Raw genomic sequence first — 12,636 nt, forward strand, 5'->3', positions numbered from 1 at the left:
AGAAACTGGAGCCCAATCATTTGCGGCCAATTGCATGCCGATCGCGCCAGCGTACAAAATCGAGTTAATTACATGCATGGCCAAACATATTTTACGCATTGCTCCGAGCCTTCGCTTCGACGGTCGTCTCCCTCTCCCAGCCAGCTCACCCGCCACACCAACTGCAAAAACCGCAATTCACCGACCGGGCGATCTCGTATCGATTAAACAAGGCGTCTCATGCTTCCACGCCATAAAAAGCTCTTCAGAATGTCCCAAAGCGCGGCGGGATGATGCAGAGGACACGATCGCTTTCTATATGATCACAAAAGGCTCGAACATTTCTGAGTAAAATAACGCGCCACGCACAGTGCCGTGTTTGCCCGAGCATTAGATTACTGTTTCGGGTAACGTATTATAAGCGCCAAAGCATCTCGGCCATTATTTTGGGGAGGACGTGTCCGTTTAGCCCACATGCGTAGGTAGCCGATTAAATTATCTAAGTATACGATTGACGCATTCCTTCATTTTTCTTTCTTTTGGCTGAAGGGAGTTTGCGGTTCTAGTGTTCTAATCAGAAGACAAAAAAGGTTATATTAGCTGGCTTTCGGGCTTCGGTTCAATCAGGTACACCTGAACACTTTTTTTCACATTTTTTTTTAAACAGAAAAAATATGAATTAAAAAAGTTTTAATAGCATCATTCTGTCACTCACAAAGACTAAACCGGTCACTCTCGCAGCACAATACAACCTTAGAATTTTGCAGCCACATTACATAATGACCCTAAGACACAAAGTTTAATTCTAGTGATCTCAATTCATAACGGTTTCAATATATACACTCCAATACTTTAATTCGCTCATATGTGCAAGTCAGCATACTATTTTTGTGTTCCTTCATTCTAATAGTGATATGAGAGAAGATTACTACGCATACTGGATAAATCTGACTTAGCGATTACTCTCCCTTCGCCATCACACTCTTGAGAGTTATACTAAACTTGTATACTTATTTATAAACTTGATTACCATCATTAGCCACAAAAATGTTGGAAACCATTAATTGAAAGTATATACTCGAGTTATGGTAAAACTAAAATGTAATGGCTTGTGCTTCCATAGACCCCAAAACTGAAACGTTTTACTAAGTGAAACACAAGGACGGATGAGATTAAACAATACATGTTCGGACTTAGAAGTAGGATGGTTGAGATTAAACAATACAACGATACCCCTTTGGGGTGTTACACTATTGTAAGATTTAGGGATCTATAGAAGCACAAGCTGAAATGTAATTACATTGCCTTTTTTCCTCATGAGACACCCACCCTTAAAAATATACTAAAATACCTTAAACATGAAATAAAAATAACAAAAACTCACACTTAAATAAATTCTTATTATTACCGTTATTGAATTATATTGTGAATGTATTTTACCCAAGGGTTCTTATCTATTTCAATATTACTGGATAAAGTGGTAGAGATACCAAGAGCATGGGTTCGAACCAATATATTAATATAGGACTTCAGCGTAGGAGTAGGTACTCAAATTTATAGAAACTTCGAGAGTACATAATACACAAGATTCACACGATAAGATCTTCGTGTTATATGTGCAAGTCGGTATGGCTATCAAGGTCCCTCTATATATTATTTATTGTCATGGAAACGTTCTGAACATGTCCACAGATACCCAAACCTGTAGGGTCTTACACTTAACGACTTGGTGATATTTAGGAGCGTGAGTTCTATACGAAGATAAGAGAGATATGTTTCGAGATTGTCTCACAATCGAGAGGTACCAGATGATCATGAAAGTGTCCGGAATGGTCTCGAGAGTGTCCAGAACAGTTCTGAACATATATGGCAGGTACCGCAAGTTTCTAGAAGGTTGCAGAATGTGCCAAAAAAATGTATTGAAAGTTACAAAACATTTTTGATGAGCCCGAAAGGACCCCTAGCCGGCCACCTCATGTTGCCTTGAGTTTCAATGCGTTCGCCCTATAGGAAAAAGTGAGTAATGAAAGGAATTTCTATTCTAGTAGTACACCTCGGAAGCATAAACCTATTGGGACTATTCCAAAATGTTGGGCTGCCCTTAGGTGACCTAGGGCTGGCTTGGACGCCCCAACCACTATTAAAAGAGTGTAAAAGGGCTCCTGAAGCACTCAAAGTTGTGGCTCTAGCCACCTCTCTTAGCCGCACCCTACTACCCGAAACCCTAGCCACCGGCGCCCTACCCATTACGATGTAAGGGTATTTTACCCTTAACAATTATTTTGGCTAATGATGACAATGGGGCCACAGATGAACTAATATTACGTAGAATTTACATACATAGGTTTTAGTTCAAGTAGAAGGTGTTAACCCCCCCCCCCCCCGCCTGCCCCTCCCCCACTTTTCATAAAGGAGAGAAGTGCCAAAGTTTCCGTTTATATTCCGCTTGTTGTTCTGTTTGAGCAAATAGGACACACCGCACTATTAAGAGGGGTGATCTCGATGAGCTTGAGGGGAATGTTAGCAAAGCCAAATACACATCCTACAACCAAAATATACCATCACCAAAAAAGACAGAAGATTTAATGCATTGGAGACATTGCCTTTGGAACTTGTCTATTGTCCCGGTGCGAGTCGGTCTCACCGGACGCCACACCAACTTCATGGTTGCAACATCGGTTTAGCCATGGAGGAGTCCATGGACGACTCGGATGACTTTGTTGCCTGCGTCTTCCACGACTGGCAGGCGGCCATGGCGGAGGGCTGGAAGTTCGACTTCCCGACGACGATGACCGATGAGGAGATCGAGAAGCTCGGCGTCCTCGTGTCCCAGTGGACCGAGCGGTGTAGCCGCCGCTGTCCCGGTACGCCACGGACATCATGCCACCAAGCCTCACGAAGGAAGAGGCCCTACAACATGCGCTGCAGAACTCAGCCCCGCACCGGCCGCCGCCTCTACCTCCGTCGTTCAACCCGTGGGCTCCTCCACCTCCACCTCCACCATCAGCGGCACCGGCGTATGTTTTGTCGGTTGCCAACTGGCCGTGGCAGATACCGAACTTCGTCGTGCTCGATAACGACGACGAGGAGTAGGCTAAAGTAGCAGGCGGTACATACGCCTTTTAGTATTTATATTTTATATTTTTCTTTATGTACTATGTAAATTATGTTTATTTTATGTTGAAAAAATGCAAAACAAAAAATTGCGTCGTGCCGCTGGGAGCACCCCGATGCAAATAGATGCATGGTCAATTTCGACCATTTCAAACGACGCGACCATTTCAACCGACGCAAACGGACACGTGCAACCACGTGCGATATAGGTCTGGTGTTCCCTTTCCTCCGTGCACTTGTCCGGAACCGGCAGACATGTGTTCACATGCTATGTACGCGTATGCATCGAGAGGACTGGTTTTGTTGCTAGTGTACTAGTATGTTTGTTAGTACGACTCTCCAGGATCAAATTAAGACGGGTCTCCCAAGAATTTGCTGGCACTACTATGCTTACTTAACTCGTGTGCTTGACCAAATCATCCGTAGAAATGTTGCCCCCAATCTCCGTCACCACATTTCACACCAGAATCAATCCGCTTGCGGAGTTAGATCATCCTCGACTATGTTGGTTTTGGTCCGATCTGATCGGTCCGAGGATATAAAATTGGTCGTTCAGATACTTTTATCCGTTTGGGTTGGGACATCCCAGCGGTCTGACACATTTGGTCTGCCTTAACCATTTTAACTGATTTTCTTCCTATATCTTTTAACTCAAATGGCTCATATGTATTGAACAACAAAATGTTGCAACCGAATAAAATTAAGTAGTGTACATCCACATAAACAATATAGTTCATAGGCAACGTAGTGCAACAAATTCAAAAACATAGTTCATAATTAAACAAATAAAATGAGATGGGATGACTACTCCTCGTGGCTTGCCAGTGCACACTGGTGGTCAATAAAATCCGCTTGAAGACGATCACAAATATAGTGATCACGGAGCTCAATGTGCATACGGAGGAACTCCTCAAACGTAGATGCACCAGGCTGCAACTTAACCAACTCACCCTGAAATTGTCATCCTTGGACACGGAGGAGTGCATCACCACACTTTTGCTCAACAATCATGTTGTGTACGATAACACAAAAGATCATCACATCATATGTGGTCTCAAGGCTCCATGTTCTAGTAGGACGACGGACAATATCCGACTAAGATTGGAGCACACTAAATACCAGCTCCACATTTTCCCTGCAAACCTCTTCTTTTTCTCGGTTGCAGACTCGCGGATGGCCTTCACAAGTGTGGTCCAGTCATGATAGACACAATCATCTAGATAATATGGTTTGTCGTATGCATTGTCATTGATCTCATAGTTAACCACTGGAGCATTGCCTCATACAATCCTCGAGAATACCAGAGACCGCTGGAGCACTTTGATGTCATTATGGGAACTAAACAAGCCAAAGAAAGGGTGCCAAATCCATAGATTTGTGATGCATCTGGCTCAAAAATGACATTCATCCTTCTGCATGTTATACTGCCCTTGCTATGCAAAATCACAGTTCTTTCACTCCAAATGCGTGCAGTCTATGCTTTCGGTCATCCCCGAAACCCCCTTGGCTTGTTGATGGACGACAACCTGGTAGTGTCTGGCTGTCTCAAAGTAAACCTTACCAAAAACCGCAATCCCGGCGCGTAAAGGCATGTGGCCTCGCTCATCCACAAGTAGTCATCGACGAGAGATCACCAACCACTCTATATGCAAGCATGCGAATAAATTCTGAACATATCTGGTCAGAGGGGAAGCCTAGCTTACTGGTGATGCATGTAAAATGTATACATGAACTTTACACTTTATTAACACATATTACCACATATTTGCAACATATATGTTGTTATTTTCATGTTTTATATTGATTTATGATGATTTACCAATGATCCTATTTATTTGGGTTATAACTCCGCAAAACAGGAAAACTCCATTCTGCGTATTTTCCACATTTAGGGACCTATACAGAGTCAAATTGAGCTAGGGTTTCGAGAACGTCAATATTTCATCATGAGAAGCAGCTGGGGAACCTGTACCTCACGAGGAAGGTCCTGAGGCCCAAAAGAGACCTGGTGGCGCGCCCAGCAAGGGGGCGCACCACCACCTCTCGTTTCACTATCGACCGTCGATTCGCTTCAATCTTGCGCCAACCGACTTCGTTTGACCTAAAAACCCCTATATATATGACCCCTAGGGTTTCCTCGACGAGAGCGCCGCAGAAACATAGAAACGCGAAAACGAAGGCTGCAACAATGAAGATTGGAGGGTGAAACTCCGCCGGAGCAGCCGCCGGAGGGATCTCCACCTTCTCCAACATCTTCCACATCAACACCATGATGAAGGGGGAGTAGTCGACCTATGAACTATGTGTTTTGTGGAAGTAGCTTGGTATGTTTCTCTCTTGTTCTTCATAGATCTTAGTACCATACGAGCTGCCTAACATGATTATGGTCATATATGTAATTACTATATAGTGGATCTTTATTCTATGCTATTGTGATATGAAATCGGAAACTATTATGTGTAAGATGTATTGATAGATGCATATTATGTACCCGTTTTTAACTATTTGTTCTGATCCAACTTGTATGCAAGAACATGTGTGAAGAGATGTGTGTATTAGATGGAGTACCATGGTTTTAATTAGTGATTGAATAGTGACAAAAAATTCATAATCTATTATGATTTTGCCACCCTACTCTGATGCCCACGTCCGACGCCCTACTTGGGCGACGTGCTCCTCTCCTCTCGTCAACGCCACAAAGAGATGTCATGGACTCGATTGTTTTTTGTTTTTTTGTTTTTTGTGTGTTTTTTGTAAAATCATGTGGAAAGTTAAAGTATTGGTCCTAGTTTTTTTAAAATTGCAAAAGAACACTCTGGTATCGGACTGGACAAGCACACGCGATTGGTATATTAATGGTAGCATGCCAAGATTGACACACGACTGATATCGCGTGCGAGGTGGCTACACGACTGGTAGTGAATACCAGTGACGAGGCGAGTGGTAGCCAAAATTCACACACGACTAGTAGGCTTTTACTTACTAGTGGCTATTCCAGTTACTACGCACATGTCAACAAGAACTCTCCCACACAAATGCAATATGGAAAGGGGAGCTAAGGTGATTCACCTCCTTCCCTCACTAGCATCTTGGATGATGATGATGGTGATGGAAGTGCTTTGCTGGCTAAATTGCATAAAGTTGTGTGTTATCTTGGTGGTGAACCTTAAGCTCAATTCGAATACTTAATGGATACCATTGCTTCACAAAATTAATCCTTTGATGATTTGAAATCCCATATTGAAGATGAGAAATAGAGATTAATCCCCTAATTAAAGTTGTTCAAGCTCAAAGTTTCTCAATCTTCAAGTTCCCAATGCTTCTCTCACTAAGCTTCCGTCAAGATAGATGCGCTGGACCCGAGCAGAAAACAACGCCACAAACGCTAAATAAATGGGCGGCGGTGGCTTTTTTTCGAGAGTACGCGAACGCGTACCATAATGTTATAGAAGGAAGAAAATATTTACAAGCATGTCCCAAGTGCGAACACAAGGAACAAGAACTCCACGAACACAACACCTACTCTCTCGCGGCATCAGCGGTTCCTACTCCGAGCGCCGACCTCAACAGCCTACACTCTTCAAGGATGAGGGTCGATAGGTTGAGTGTTGAGTGCTGAAGCCGCGTGTTACCGAAGATCCACGCATTTCTGTCTTTCCAGATGGTGTAGCCCACCATGCAAACCAGCCCTTCTCCTTCTTCCTAAACCTCTCCCTCTCCGCAATCCACCAGTCCTTGAGATTGTCAGTTGTGTCCGGTACAATGAAGTTGATCCCTAGCTGCTGGCCACATCTGAACCAAACCTCTCTGGAGAAGCTGCATTGCACGAGCAAGTGCTCCGCAGTTTCAGGTTCTTGCAAGCATAGAGGGCAGGCATCATGGTGCACCTGTAGTCCAAACCTAACCCGCCTGTCCGATGTCCAAATACGGTGTGGCGGTGGCTATTACTGCATACTTGTTGTTGAATACAATAGTATGAGGTAGGTCGACCTAGGAAACCTAGAGGCTAACTCGACATCGTGCCTATTTACCCAAATCTCGTCCGATGTCGACCTAAATGCCTCATTGGCCTCGATTTTTTTGGGTCGGGTCAGTGATTCAGTGGGCAGACCTTCTGCAATCCCATCGTGAATAGTTATACTAAATTTAATACTTATTCATAAATTTTTTATTATATGGTGGTACTAACAATTATGTATTGTATACACTTAATTGCCATCATTAACCACAACAACATCGAAACATTAGTTGTTCCGTTCTTATTTATAAAGTTGTGCTTAATCAAGAACACACTTTGTAATAAATTTTACACTAGATTTTTTCCATCACGAGACAACCATGACCAATGTACTAAAATCCATTAAAAGCCAATACAAAAAAAAGGAACGAAAACCCACACCTATTTCAATTCTTATTTTTACGGTTACGGAATTATAGCGTACATGCATCTTAATGTGAGAGTCCTTATCCATTTCGATATTGTTAGATCATATAATGGTAGAGATTTCAAAGCATGTGGACGAACAAATATCTTAACATATAGGCTGTAGTGTATGTGTAAATAAGCATGTTTACAGAAACTACTGGAGTATAAATCCCCCTATGATTTTTAGTTGTGTAGTTAATCGTGACTTGCAATTCCGTTGGGGTTAGCAATAATAAGTTTAAAGCATGTACATTTGATACCCAAATAGCATCGCTCATAGTAAGCAGCGCCAAACTTTTTTTTTGAAAGGAACCAGCGTCAAACATAGAATTTTGTGAGTTCTAGTACTATGCAATGATAAATTTGATTACTACCTCTGTCCATAGAAAGATGTCGCAAATTTTCTAAATTTTGATGTATGTAGATAAATATCTAGATACATTTGAGTTTAGATAAATTTCTGACATCCTTTACCATGCGCTCTGTATCGTATGGAGTATATTCTCGAGAACCAACCTGAGGTTGGATGGTTAGGAGGATGGTTGTATCCCCAGCCCACCAGAGTTCAAATCCCAGGTTTGACATCTGTGTGTCTCATAAAAGGCGGAATATTCATTCAGTGGGAGGCGACGTTCCCGTCGACAGCGAGGCGCCTGTGGTGACTTCGTCATTTTCAAGATCCAATCCGCCGGCTCAGTCTTCCGGAGGTGCTCATAGGGGTAGGGTGTGCGTGTGTGCGTTCATATGGGTGAGTGTATGCGCGTGTATGTGAGCGTCTGCGTTTGTACTGTGTTTCTCAAAAAAAAAAGTATGGAGTATATTCTCAAATAAAACGTGGTACGCTGAAAGTCGTCAAAAAAAAGTCTGGGATGTTAAGAGTGAGCATTCTGTTGTCGTCGGAAGATATGCAGCAAACCTTGCCTTGCCAATGTGTAGTGGATCTCTGCCCACTGCAACGGCATGGCGTCCATCCATACGTTACGCAGGAAATGGCATGCCAAAGCGGGGCTGCGCCAAGCCGACGGGCCGGCGCCGGGTTCGTGGCGAGACCACTGCTACGCCTACACGGCCGGCCAGGAGACAGTAGGCACGCCAAAGTGGCCTTCGTCCCACGACGATACGGGTTGTCACGTGAAGCGGAAATGGCGACAATACTGGCGTCCCGACCGTGCCATGCCCCTGTGCTGCGCCGGATTCGGAGCACTTGATTTCTTTTTACTCGCATGTAAGCCTACCATACTTACTGCTACTCCCTTCCGCTACATGTTGGTTAAGCTAGGACCGATAGGTCCGGTGTCTCCTTTCCTCCATGCACTTGTCCGGAACTAGCAGGCAGGTGTTCACATGCTATGCACGCGTATGCACCGAGAGGTCTGGTTTTGTTGCTAGTGTACTATGTTTGTAAGTACGACTCTCCAGGATCAAATTAAGACGGGTTCCCAAACATTTGCTGCCATTGTTATGCTTACTTAACTCAGTGCCTGACCAAATCATCCGTAGAGATATTGACCCCAACCTCCGCCACCACATTTCAGAACAGAATCAATCCGCCTCCGGAGTTGGAACATCTCGACCCATTTCAGATACAAAATGTGATCGTTTTGGTTGTACTGCAAATACAAAATTGGCCGTCCGGACACCTTTATCCATTTGGGTAGGCACATTTTGGTCCGGCTTGGCCATTTTGACTGATTTCCCTATTTTTTCTTACTGAAATAGCTCATATATATTGGAGAACATAATGTTGTAACCAAATAAATTTAAGAATGTACATCTGATAAACAATATAGTTCATAGGCAACGCAGTGCAACAAATTGAAGAACATATTTGATAATTAAACAAATAAAATGAGATGACTACTCCTCGTGGCATGTCAACGCTCACTGCTAATCTACATGTAGTCATCAATATTGCGATCACGAAGCTCAGTGTGCATATTGAGGAACTCCTCAAAACTAGATGCCCCGAGCTGTGGCTCAATCAACTCACTTTGCACTTGGCACCATTGGTCATGGAGGCATGCATCATCACACTTTTGTCAACGGTCATGTTGTGCATGATAAAGCAAGTGGTCATTACCTCTCACATGGTCTGAATGCTCCATACTCTACCTGGGTGACAAACAATAGCCCACCAAGATTAGAGCATACAAAATGCTCACTTCGTATCTTTCTTGCAAGCCTATTATTGTTATTTGGCAAACCTCTTATTCTTCTCGGTTGCAGGCTCGTGGATGATCTTCACAAGTGTGTCCCAGTCAGGATAGATGCCATCAGCTGATAATATGGCATGTCGTATGCGTTGCCATTGGTCTCATAGTGAACCACTAGAGAATTGCCTTCTATCAGACTGGAGAATATCAGAGACCGCTGGAGTACATTGTTGTTATTGTGGGAACCAACCATGCAAAATAAAGAGTGTCAAATCCATAGATCTTGTGATGCAACTGCCTCAAAAATGTTGGAGATATGCCCAAGAGGCAATAATAAAAGTGGTTATTATATATCTTTATGTTTATGATAAATGTTTATATACCATGCTATAATTGTATTAACCGAAACATTGATACATGTGTGTTATGTAAACAACAATGAGTCTCTAGTAAGCCTCTTAACTAGCTTGTTGATTAATAGATGATTAGTTTCATAATCATGAACATTGGATGTTGTTAATAACAAGGTTATATCATTATATGAATGATGTAATGGACACACCCAATTAAGCGTAGCATAAGATCACGTCATTAAGTTATTTGCTATAAGCTTTCGATACAGAGTTACCTAGTCCTTATGACCATGAGATCATGTAAATCACTTATGCTAGAAAGGTACTTTGATTACATCAAACGCCACTGCGTAAATGGGTGGTTATAAAGGTGGGATTAAGTATCCGGAAAGTATGAGTTGAGGCATATGGATCAACAGTGGGATTTGTCTATCCCGATGACGGATAGATATACTGCGGGCCCTCTTGGTGGAATGTCGTCTAATGTCTTGCAAGCATATGAATAAGTTCATAAGAGACCACATACCACGGTACGAGTAAAGAGTACTTGTCAGGAGACGAGGTTGAACAAGGTATAGAGTGATACCGATGATCAAACCTCGGACAAGTAAAATATCGCGTGAAAAAGGGAATTGGTATCGTACGCGAATGGTTCATTCGATCACTAAGTCATCGTTGAATATGTGGGAGCCATTATGGATCTCCAGATCCCGCTATTGGTTATTGGTTGGAGAGAGATCTCAACCATGTCTACATAGTTCGCGAACCGTAGGGTGACACACTTAAGGTTTGATGTTATAATAGTAGAACTTGAATATGGAATGGAGTTCGAAGTATTGTTCGAAGTCTCGAATGGGATCCCGGACATCACGAGGAGTTCCAGAATGGTCCGGAGAATAAGATTCATATATAGAAAGTCATATTCCAAGTTTGGAAATGATCCGGTGCATTTATGGAAGGTTCTAGAAGGTTCTAGAAAAGGCCGGAAGAAATCACTTTGGAAGACAGAGTCCCGGAGGGACTCCACCACCCATGGCCGGCCAACCCTAGAGGGTGGAGTCCCAGGTGGACTCCACCAAAGGTGGCCGGCCACCCCCTCCCAAGGAAAGGTGGGAGTCCCACCTCAAGTGGGAATCCCACCTTGGGTAGGTTTCATGTCATATGGAAGGTTTTGGTTTGGGGTCTTATTCGAAAACTTGTAGACCAACTCTTGGGTGTTCCACCTATATAATGAGGGACAAGGGGAGGGGGCCGGCCACCCCAAGACCACAATATGGCCGCACCCCATAGAGGCCGGTCACCCCCTCTCCCAAACCCTAGCCGCCCCCTCTCCTCCACCTCTCCCGCAACGCTTAGCGAAGCTCCGCCGGAGTTCTCCATCGCCACCGCCACCACGCCGTCGTGCTGCCGGATTCAAGGAGGAGCTACTACTTCCGCTGCCCGCTGGAACGGGGAGAAGGACATCGTCTTCATCAACACCGAACGTGTGACCAAGTACGGAGGTGCTGCCCGATCGTGGCACCGTGATCAAGATCTTCTACGCGCTTTTGCAAGCGGAATTGATCGTCTACCGCAGCAACAAGAGCCTCATCTTGTAGGCTTTGGAAATCTTCAAGGGTGAGTCTCGATCATCTCCTCGTTGCTCCCGTCTTCTAGATTGCATCTTGGCTTGGATTGCGTTCTCGCGGTAGGAATTTTTTGTTTTCTATGCAACGAATCCCTACGGTGGTATCGAGCCGTGTCTATGCATAGATGGTTGCACGAGTAGAACACAATGGTTTTGTGGGCGTTGATGCTTATGTTGTCTTTAGTTTGATTACTTTGCATCTTTGTGGCATAGTGGGATGAAGCGGCTCGGGTTAACTTTACATGACCGCGTTCATGAGATTTGCTCCACGCTCGACATGCAACTTGTATTGCATAAGTGGCTTTGCGGGTGTCTGTCTCTCCTACTATAGTGAAGATTCAATTTACTCTTCTATTGACAACACTAGTATCACCGTTGTGGTTCATGTTTGTAGGTAGATTAGATCTCTCTCGAAAACCCTAAACCACGTAAAATATGCAAACCAAATTAGAGAACGTCTAACTTGTTTTTGTAGGGTTTGGTGATGTGATATGGCCATAATGTGATGATGACTATGTATGAGATGATCATTATTGTATTGTGGCAACCGGCAGGAGCCTTATGGTTGTCTTTAAATTTCATGTTGAGTAGTATTTCAAAGAAGTTGTAATAGTTGCTACATGGGAGAACAATCATGAAGAGGCGCCATTGACCTTGACGCTACGCCGACGATGATGGAGATCATGCCCGTTGATGATGGAGATCATGTCCGTGCTTTGGAGATGAAGATCAAAGGCGCAAAGACAAAAGGGCCATATCATATCACATATGAACTGCATGTGATGTTAATCCTTTATGCATCTTATTTTGCTTAGATCGCGATGGTAGCATTATAAGATGATCCCTCTCACTAAAATATCAAGATAATAAAGTGTTCATCCTTAGTAGCACCGTTGCCAAGACTTGTCGTTTCGAAGCATCTCGTGATGATCGGGTGTGATAGACTCAACAAGTGCATACAACGGGTGCAAGCCGATTTGCACA

This window comes from Lolium rigidum, chromosome 3 (genome assembly GCF_022539505.1).
Source record: "Lolium rigidum isolate FL_2022 chromosome 3, APGP_CSIRO_Lrig_0.1, whole genome shotgun sequence".
Classification (NCBI taxonomy): Eukaryota; Viridiplantae; Streptophyta; class Magnoliopsida; order Poales; family Poaceae; genus Lolium; species Lolium rigidum.